The sequence below is a fragment of the Odontesthes bonariensis genome, chromosome 20, assembly GCF_027942865.1.
Source record: "Odontesthes bonariensis isolate fOdoBon6 chromosome 20, fOdoBon6.hap1, whole genome shotgun sequence".
In the NCBI taxonomy this organism is placed as follows: domain Eukaryota; kingdom Metazoa; phylum Chordata; class Actinopteri; order Atheriniformes; family Atherinopsidae; genus Odontesthes; species Odontesthes bonariensis.
This window is the reverse complement of record NC_134525.1, coordinates 14,250,424-14,260,981: the sequence shown is the minus strand read 5'-3', so window position 1 is coordinate 14,260,981 and position 10,558 is coordinate 14,250,424. Positions and strand designations below refer to the sequence as shown.

At 38.9% G+C, this 10,558-nt stretch overlaps 1 long non-coding RNA gene across 2 annotated transcripts; it reads right to left on the bottom strand.

Annotated features, from left to right (window-relative positions):
- Positions 1-2,035: 2,035 nt before the first annotated feature.
- Positions 2,036-9,472, bottom strand: LOC142370180 (uncharacterized). Of its 2 annotated transcripts, none has more exons than XR_012767813.1 (3): positions 9,419-9,472; positions 6,959-7,118; positions 2,036-2,692 (listed from the first exon to the last, which is right to left on the bottom strand). It is a non-coding gene; the product is annotated as an uncharacterized LOC142370180 (long non-coding RNA). The 2 variants fall into 2 exon arrangements; XR_012767812.1 differs by having other exon boundaries at positions 6,959-7,349; positions 9,419-9,462.
- Positions 9,473-10,558: the final 1,086 nt, after the last annotated feature.

Below are 10,558 nucleotides of genomic sequence, written 5' to 3'. Positions count from 1 at the left end.
CCTACCGTTAATCTCGAGTGTTTCGATTTTTCATACTGTTACGCTTTTTCACTTCCATTTTCCCACATTGTCCAACTAATTTTACTCTCAATGTGTCTCCCCTCTTTCTGAGGCAGACCATCTCTGATCATCCACCATCAACACCTTGACTCTGTGGGGTCCTATCCGCTCCCCTTCTTTTGTTTATGTCATCACTGCACTGAGTTGACACATCAGTCTGATTGCCAAACAAACTCTTGGACATCATTATTGACATGATGCTATGAAAAGTTAACCTCTTGCAAAGTCTAGCTCAGAAGAACAGACAGGCAAATGCCTCAGACTTGGCACAGGGGTTATCATTGGAAATTTGGGACAGTTTCTGTGACAGCTCAGCAAGCGTGAAGGACACTGCATAATGTGTAAAAATTCCCCACTTGTTCCTTGGCAGTAATCTGGAACTTCAAGTTTTTCTGCACGACATCAAAATAAGCTTGCTTAATGCTGACAGGCTGCTGTTTAGTCAGATGACACCAACATGAATTTGTTTATCTGACACGATGTCCAACGCCTCTGAAACCAACCTGACTAGCACAAACAAAGTGTATAGTCCTGCCAGGAAAGCACAGAGGTAGGAGACAAAGCACTCAAATGGAGTGACAAATGGAGTGCAACAAAAGGTGTTTGGGTGATTATGTTTATTAACCATGAATACCATGAATTAAATACGGCCTGACAAGATGACTCTCAGACTCTAGAGGGTTGGCAGAAGAGGAATATTCCAGCTTCACGTTGCCAAAATCACTCAATATATACAGCTATTCCAAAAATACAAACTGTGAGTGACAAATAATGACAAATAATAGCCGAGGTGCTGGACTGGACTGAAAATGCAACACTCTATACTGTCTATATAACATACTGGCAGAAAACTGTTTTTTTGCAGTTAGAGGCTTCCTCAGTGTGTTGAGAGACAATGGCTTTTCAAGGTCCTCCCGAGTCAGTGTGACTGTTTTGATCATGATGGCATGAGAGTTTCTCATGCGTTGCCACCTGGAGAATTGAAGGTCACACGCATCAAACAGCCATTCCCAGCCTTGGCTTTTATGGGCTGAAATTTCCACAGCCTTTAGATATGTGTCTACTTAGAAATGTAGATATGCTTTGTGCTGACTGGTGTTTTAACATACTTGTGTCTGTTATATATTTGAACCTGCTGCCTTGCTGTACACCGATGATGGCTTATTGCTGTAACCAATAAGTGGCAACTCTTGCCCCTTATTAAACTGGTCAATTGTCAGCGAATGCTGGTATTTTGTGCATCTCTTCAAAGCCTTTCTAAATCAAGACCAAAGTTATTTTCAATTTTGCTGTGATGGTCGTGTGGTTAGGGTCTACCCAAATAGTCTTTTATGCTGAGGAACCTTCCTAACTGGGTGAAATGACCCAGAAGAATCTAAGTGAGGCCATAATAAGAGGTTCTAATTCTCTTCATTCCAAGGAAATGTAGTGCTTTATCTCTTTTAGCATAGAAAACACTGGACCATCCTTTAAGAGAGAAAGTGGATAATTCCATTCAATTCATTGCTGGCGCAACTTTCGAAGCGATTTTTGATTATTTTCAAACAGCTGTACTGCGATTCATGTGGATAAATTGAACTACTGGAGGTTGATTGTAAGATTGTCAGATCCGACAGCCTGGTGGAAAGTGAACACAATTACTAAATAATATCTAACTCGATGTAAATGCACACATATCCTAATAACCTTGATTTTCAAAAATACAACAAACCCACCCACTTTCCATCATGGCAGCATAAAGGAATCACCCACCTTCGTTACCCGTTTCAAAATCACCAGTTGATTACGTTCAACACGCTCATTCGGGGGTTCGGAGTTGACAGGGAACAGTTTTTACAATACCAACTATTAAAAGACACAATCAGATCAGATCATATCAGAATCTTTATTGTAATTGTACAAAAAGTACAGCAAAATTGTATGCAGTCCCATTCAGTGTAAAGTGAGCAAAAAAAAAAAAAAAAAAAATTCCTATGTACAAATATTAAAGAGAATTATTAATAAATAGACAGTACAAAATATTTATATAAATAATTATATATATTTATTATTATTATTTTATATATATGAAATAAAAATAATTATTATTATTATTATAAATAAAATATATATATATACACACACATTTTTACACTTGTGGTGGCTCAAAAAAGGTTAAAAGAAATAGAATTAAGAAAATACCAAGTGGTTGCCCTCAGTTTGAGAAATTCTCTTGTCTTGGTTTATTATTCTATTAAACCTGGAATAAATTGCTGTGTTTGTGTTGCATACAAGTATAAATGAGCAAAGTATTAGTGTTTCTTTTACATCTAGATAGATAAAGATTTAGAAAATGATTAGGAAGTCTCGTGACTTCATAGCTTCTGGGCTGTACTGTCTAATCTCTACTGCCATCACGCTGGTGACTCTATGGCCACAGAAGAATGTCCAGAAATCAAGCAAGATTAAGTTGTTAAAACGAATTATCATCAATGATCTAAAATCATCTTACTTCTGTTTAATTACTGAGATAGATAGTCTGCATGTTAGCAATATTTCCCTTTTTTTCCCCCGTAGGTCATGTTGAGTTGTTCGTGGTTTGCACATTTGAACAAAACAGATGTATTTTCACTTGAGAGTCCGTCATCCAATTCTGTAAGAAAATTGAAAAGGTTAAATTTCATATTTCTCATACATAGGCAGTGATTTAAATGCATTCTTTTGCACGTCTCTACATGCTGTTTGGAACCCTGCTGGTTGGGAGCTAATTTTGTGCAAGTGTGAATAAAGCTGAAACAAATAAACAGATAAATACAAGACAGTGCATGTGGTCAATTTAACTTTGATTTGTTTTCTGTAAATTACTTTTTCCTATCATAACAGAACCCTAACTACATTTTACTTTGACCGTTTACAGTGATGTGAATGGAGCGTTGTACATGTTGAAAGATTTGCCACTAGATGGTGCCAGGATATTCCACTACAATCCATATTTTCCCCCAGTGTGTCATCATGGAAGTTGAAAAATGTCACCACAATACAACCTGCTTACATGATACTCTATAAGCTTTACTTAACTCCAAAGTGTTGAATGTCAGTGTAGTGCATGCACAGTCGCAAGTGTCTGTGCACTTACAGTCTGAAAGTCATGCCATGTGAGCTTAACAAATATTTATTCAATGCAATAACATATGAAAGCTGTCTCCCATGAGGTGTTGTATTTACAGTATTACATTCTTTTTTTTTTCACGTTGCACAGCCATGAGTTTTGCATGCCAGTGATGATTTTCCTAAAGTTTGTTATAGGAAGCCATTGGTTAAAGTGTGGTTGTTTTCCTGTATTTATGGAATATATTTCACCCACAAAGTTTGGAAAAAGATTTATTCCACACTGTAATTTAAACACAATCACTAATAAAAGAAGAAACTTTCCAGTTAAAGGACTGATGTTTTCCACCAGACCAACATCTGGTGAGAACAAAACCCAAAACAAAGTCATGCACCAGATGCACCTGGTTTTATTTATGCATCAACAGTTCACAATCTCACAATACACGATCAACAAGTGCACTGCTATAGATAACAAGATGTAGTTGTATGCCACTCAAATGGAACAGTGTGCCCTCTTGCAGCTACCCTTGAAAGAAAATTAAAAACATTGATAGTCTGGGCTTTGTTATTGGATTAATGTGCAGGTCTGGTGTGTCTAGCAAGATGTGTGTAAATAACTCATTTAATGTAGATGCTGGTGACATAGAGGGAGTGAAAAAGTGTCAGTAATGCCAAAATAGTACAGAGGCATAAGCAGCATTAGTAGACTGACCTGCAGATGAAAAATTTAGACTTGTAAGTGCATAGAGATTCCTCAAGTGGGAAATATGCAGGCTTCTGCCAAAAATGATGATACAGAGTTACAAATCTAGTGCCTCAGCCATTCCACAGTCATTGCTTTGAGGAGAAGAGGGACCCACCCTGTGGGAGGTGCAACAGTCAGCGCAACTATGGGTGACAGTGCTCTCTCAGGGGTGGTGGGAGCACATGTGGGTGACTCTGATTACCCCCAAGGTAAATACCCATGTATTTGTGTAACTCACAACAAACATGTTTGCGCTGGGGAAAAGGTGAGGCTGCTTAAGACATTTCACACTTTAAGATTAAGATTCCGATTTATTGGTCATGCATACACACGAAATTTGTCCTCTGCTTTTAACCCATCCAGGTTGGCACCTGTTGACACACACATGCACATGCAAAAGGTCACACACTCAGAGACAGATGCCAACCTGGAGCGGTGGGCAGCCATGAAGCGCCCGGGGAGCATGGGGGTACGGTGCCTTGCTCAAGGGCACCTCAGCCGTGACAAGGAGGTGGACTGACACCCCTCCAGCTGTCAGTTCCACCAAACTTTTTTGAGTGGCGAGAGTGGGAATTGAACCTGCCAAGCTTCTGGTTATTGGACGACTGACTCTAACCACTCTAACCACTAGGCCTAGAGTGCACACAGGCCTCTGTTGAGTTCTGCACTTTGACTGGACCACTGCAACACCTTGATTCTTTTCTTTTTCCAGCCATTCTGTTGTAGTTTCTGCTGTGCTCGTACTCCTGACCAGCAAACTGGCAAAACGTCTGTTTTTACACAGGTGCTTCTTACCTTCTTAATTTCTATAAAAGCAGTATGAGTGTAATTAGTCTTTTCACAAACCAGTTTTGTATTTTGGTGACAATATGCAGACATATTTTCTAAAATGTTGTGTTTTTTTATTCCCAGCACATATCCAATTGTCCATGCAGATATGTACTGACTACATAACTTTATGGACATCATTTAGAGCAAGGAAATGCTCTTGCAACATTTTGTTTTATTGAATTGTACATGAAAAGGGATCGTGTACAATATTAAACATACATGTTGCCATTTGATGCACTGTACCATAATAACCTTTAAGCTCATTCACAAGTGTAGTCCCTTGGCAGGTTTCAGTTAAAAAAAATCGCAGCCATAAAATATCACAACAACACACTTGTCTGCACACATATTTGCAGACACCTACACATATACAGACCCATGTAATTCAAATTAAAAACAGACAAACAGTTCTGAGAGTCTTCCATTAATCTTTATGTTTGTTCTTAAAGCTGCTAATAGAGTTACAGCTCCTCATTTTATCTGGCAGGGCTTTGCATGGAGTTGACGCTTTCACAGAGAAAGCTGTCTGCCCAAAAGCAGTGCGAGGGAAGCGGATGGAGCAGACTCTAGTACATATTCTTGGGAATTTTTACAGATTCCTCTGGGCAAAAGTTAATAAAGTGACACAGCAGAGGAGGGGCTAAGCCATTTAGGATTTTAAACATAAGCAACATATTTGAAAATAGTTTAAAATCGAAAAAACTGTGGAGATGATGCTTCTCCAGAATCTTAACAGTGGTGATATTGCATAGATTTTTTTGTCTAGAATTTGTTGTTCAGATTGCCTATAAAAAGACTCCATAGGTTTGATGAATGTTTCCCCATCCTGTCCCCAGGATGTTATACAACATGACATCTGGGAGGGGAATCATAGAAAACTATAAAGGCTTAGTGGCATCCATGGAGGGACACCCTCTCTTTAAAATTTGTCAAATCTGTCAAATTTCACTTGAAAGTTTTAATTGTCTTTTCTCAACGTGCGATTTAAAAGATGAGATTTCAAACCAAGATATTCAAAACCACTAACTATTTAAATCTTGTTATCATTCGTGAAAATTTCTGCCCTGGGTGACTAGTTTTGGAGAAAATATACCTTTCATGTAGCCCTGCCATGTAAACATGGGGTATGTACACGTGTACATACCCCATGTTTACAAGGGCTACATGAAAGAGCTCATATTGGTCACTGCATTTACATAAGAATTTTTTGGGTTGTTTTTGTGCATGCTTCAAAGAACTAGACTCTGTTCCAGGATACATCTCCAAAACAAAAGAAAAGATTCACTTTAGAGTTATTTTGCAATAACTTCCCCAAAAGTTTGTCAAAGCATTGTGATTCATAAAATGAATTTCAACACAGCTTGTGGGAATTGGTAACAGCCATTTAGTTTTCACTTTAGAATATTAGGCAATAATCCATTCCAGGAAAAGTCCCACCCTTAAGGCTCTCTGTGACATGTGTGTGTCAAAACTTGCAACCTGGGCACCCACACAAATCAAACCATCCAAATAAAGTGTCAGGCTTCGATTATATAATAGCTGCATACAGTTTATGTGTGTGTACACCTGAAATGTCACAGTAATTTTCCTCATTGCTTTTTAATATTTGTATTGGGATTTTCTTTTCTCCCTACCATTCAATACTGGTTGGTTATCAGAGTGGCTTTCTGTCCTTCAGTTTGAATTCAAATTCTTAGAAATGTTTAGAGTTCATTTTCAATTTACTCCAGCTTGTTCTGTGCACAAAGTACACAATAGTTTTTATTTCCTTTCAGTTAAATTAACTTTCCTCCCTAGGTTGAGCTTTGTTTGGTAAACTATAACAATTTGTGTATTAACAAATTAATTTCTGACCACAAGAGCAGACTTAATATGATGCTTTCTACTTGTAGTGGTCCCACATAGTCAGGCCATAGTATGCACTGCTGATAAGAAACAACCTTATCTATTTTTTTTTATAATCTATATTCATAACTGCAACATTCAGAATATGACAGCTGGAATAGACAAATGGCACATATGTAGTACAGAAAGAAATGTCATTAAGTCAAATAATCATCACACCTAATATTGTGGCTGTTTCAATTTCCTGTAGTGATCAAATATGCAACAGCATGAAGTCCAGTTAGAATGGAGCCTTGTTACATTTCAAATAATGTTAAAGCTCTAAAAAGATGGAAAGGAAAAGAAGAGGCATTATTCAAAACAGTAAGATAAAATTAAATCCGTTACGTTTTCAAGTGGCACGGTGGTGTGGTGGTTGGCACCGTCGCCTCACAGCGAGAGGGTTCCAACTCCCGGCTGGGGCCTTTCTGTGTGGATGTGCTGATTTGCATGTTCTCCCCGTGTATGCGTGGGTTCTCTCCGGGTACTCTGGCTTCCTCTCACTGTCCTAAAACATGCATGTTAGGTTAATTAGTGTCTCTAAAATTGTCCTTAGGGGTGAGAGTGTGTGTGGTTGTTTGTCTCTTTGTGGCCCTGTGATGGACTGGCAACCTGTCCAGGATGTACCCCGCCTCTTGCCTGATGACCGCTGGGATAGGTTCCAGCGCCCCTCCCCACGGCCCGACAGATGGATTAAGCGGGTATAGAAAATGGATGGACGTTAGCAAGTGAGTGCGACCTAGAATTAAAATGAAGGTTAAATTATTCCTAATGTTGTATCACTAAAGAGTGTGCAGCTTTGAAAACAAACTCTAAGTGTATTTAATCCTTTGCCGTTTATTGACAACATTCCTCTCAGAACCTGGAAAACCTGCACACATCTGAAACACCACAGTAACCACAACAAACATCAGTGATAATTTAGTAAGATTAATTCATTGCTTTGCACAATACATTTTTATGAAACCAGAACAATGCAGAACAATTCGAGTAACAAGTGCAACAGGGGTTTGAATCAGGACTTAACCAACAAAGTGAAAGACATGTGACAATTTTAAACAACTTTAAAACCTATGACAAAATACTTCCCACACATATCTCATGAGTGAATCACAACGCTCCAGGAAACAAGACAAATCTTGCTGGGTTTGTGAGTTTGATTGCTGCTGTCTTGGTTACGCCGGTCACGTTCCGATTCCCATGAGGCACAACTTCCTTGCAACACTGTCATAATCTGATGGATGTCTTTAATTAATGCAGACTCCAATACTGTAACACACAAACGCTCACACACATACACAACCAGACACATTAGTAAAATCCAACTGAATATGATTAAAAGATGCTGAAAGGAGATCTGGTAAGAGGCAACTCCTTCAACAAAATTCTGCAACAGTTGGAAAGAACAGACACAGAGCAATACTTCACAAGATTTTTAGCCTTTTTAGGACTTTTCTGCATGCATCCACCAACCTAAATGCAAACAACCAAAAAGGCCTTGGCTTCCTGCTATCATGTACAATAAACAAATTTCGAACATAGCCAACAAAAGCAGTGGGGATAGACTGCAATTCCTGATTTCAAAAGAGGCAGATTACAGGGATCTGTCTGCATCTGTGAAAATGAAAATGTTATCATTTGAAGAATTCTCATGTATCTCATTACAAACAAGATGGGTTACGGGAAACGCTTTACTTATTTTCTTTGTAAGTTTACGGTAAGTTTTTTGAACAAATCAATCAACTGGAGGCTGTTATTACAAGTTCCTCAAATTATTTCAAGATTTAGTTGCTGGTCCACTGGTCGCTGACTTTAGTCCTAATGTCCTAATTAATTAAATAGTCATTAAACAAACTGAGGTCATTAAACCTGCTTTTATTTAAAGACTTCCAACAGTAAACAAAAAAGGGTTTGGAACAATAATGATCAACTTTTAAGTGATGCATTTTACAAACCGGTCAGCAACTTTCTGTGAAAACAATCTTGACCCTGCAGACCTCAGTCAGTCTACAAAACACTGAGGTCACTACGTCCTTGGACAAACTATGCCTACAATTACACAATGAATGAATGAATGAATGAATGAATGAGTCACCACAATCTCCAAGATCCAGGTGAGAACTCTGGATGAAGAAGGAACATTACCTGTTTACAGCAGCCTTTAAAGAAAACAGAAATCATCTACGTGTGATCTATCAAACATTTATTGCATCAGCACAGCTGCTGCAGTTGCATGAAAGTAGGAAAATCTACCCATCATGTGACAAGCTAAAACACACGTAAGCGTTCAAAGACAGTTTGTCTCCATCAGTCACAACCAACCTCGATCTCTGAAAAGATACGCGGAGGATGAACCTTGTTCTTGTGGCAGTAGTCAGCTATTGGCGAGGACGGAAGTCGAGTCACATGCGCACTGAGGCTGGAGAGCTGCGTAATGGAGATCGTGGGAAACGACTATAATTCCTGAATTGTGTATGGAAATATTTACAGGACTGAGATGGGTTTCCAGTTGTAAGGCTATACAAATTTGCAGATGAGCTGCAATGACGATGCACTTAGCAGTGTCCATTTCCAGCTTCAGCACGCAGTGACTATGAATGAAGAATGACCAATGGTAAGTAAAGCGCGTTGCGTGGTTTAACTCAAGAGGTCTAAAGCACTTTAGTAGTGACGCACAGAATAAAATGTTCTAGAAATCGGTGCGGAAGTAGTCTCAAAGTAAGCTTAGTGTTAGTGTGAAGATAAAAAGGCACTCGCTCAAAGTCATAACCATGTAAAACAGCGCAGTGTGGCAGATTCGAAACTTACCGGGAGTCTGTAAGTGCGCATCCGTCTCCCTGCCTTCTCCGCCGACCGACAAGCACAAGTGCCATAGGTTGGAGACTTATAAGGTTTTCCAAACAGGGGAATTCCGTATGAATAACTCCCTATCTACCAGTCAAAAAGAAACTGAAGTAGGCCAGTGATTTACAGGAATTGATATCTGGTTTACAGGAATTAGAAAAAAAATTCCCAAGTGCTTTCCAGTTTGGGTTTACGTCCATGGATATTCAGATTCGTATAAGATAACAATATTAAAGTAATGTTTTCAAAATAAGAACACTTGTTATTCTTGTATTCCAAACTAATTAGAACAAAGCTGTGTACGAAAGAGAAACCCATTTTAGTATGTGGATTTCAGTCGCTATTAGATAAGCACCAATTTATGGGCTGATAGTGTGGCTGCTAAATGCATGTAATTGTTTAATTGCTTCATACACTACAAGCCTCGGGACCCACTGCCCTGCATGTTTTCGATGTTTCCCTCCTCCAGCACACCTGATTCAAATGATCAACTCGTCATCAAGCTCTGCAGTGGCCTGATCAGAAACACTGGTTTAACCTATGATCAGATATTGTAGCTATCATATAACACTAATAAGCTCAGTAGGTCATATGTGAGTTTTAAAGTAGCTTAACTCACCCATTGTATTCATGTAGTGGAGGAAAAGATGTGCACTGTACCTCGAATTTATGCTGAAGTTTAAGAGTATTGTTTCCATTGTTGTCACTGTGTGTGCTAAAAATCGATTATGTGCAGACTTTCCAGTTTGCATTGTAAATGGGTTCTGAACTTAAAAAACAGTGCATTTCATAGGAGAGGAAAATAGAGTGTGTCCTTAACTTACGTTTCAATTTTGAATTGTCTTAGGTGGCTTATCTTTCTTTCTCATTCTCTCCTCATGTCCCTGACACCGTGACTGTAAACTCTCAGCTTCTTCTCTGCATCAGTCTCCTTGCTTTTCTGGTCCTACCTCTGTCTCTGTCCTGTGACACCAAAAGGTCCCAGAGAGAAGTTAGAGACCATTGGGCGGTTGTGCAAACGCACCTGGATAACACAGTAAGACATCAGTTGCACTCCTCTATACTTTTTTTTTTTATCACATCACACACAAGGGAGAGAAGTAT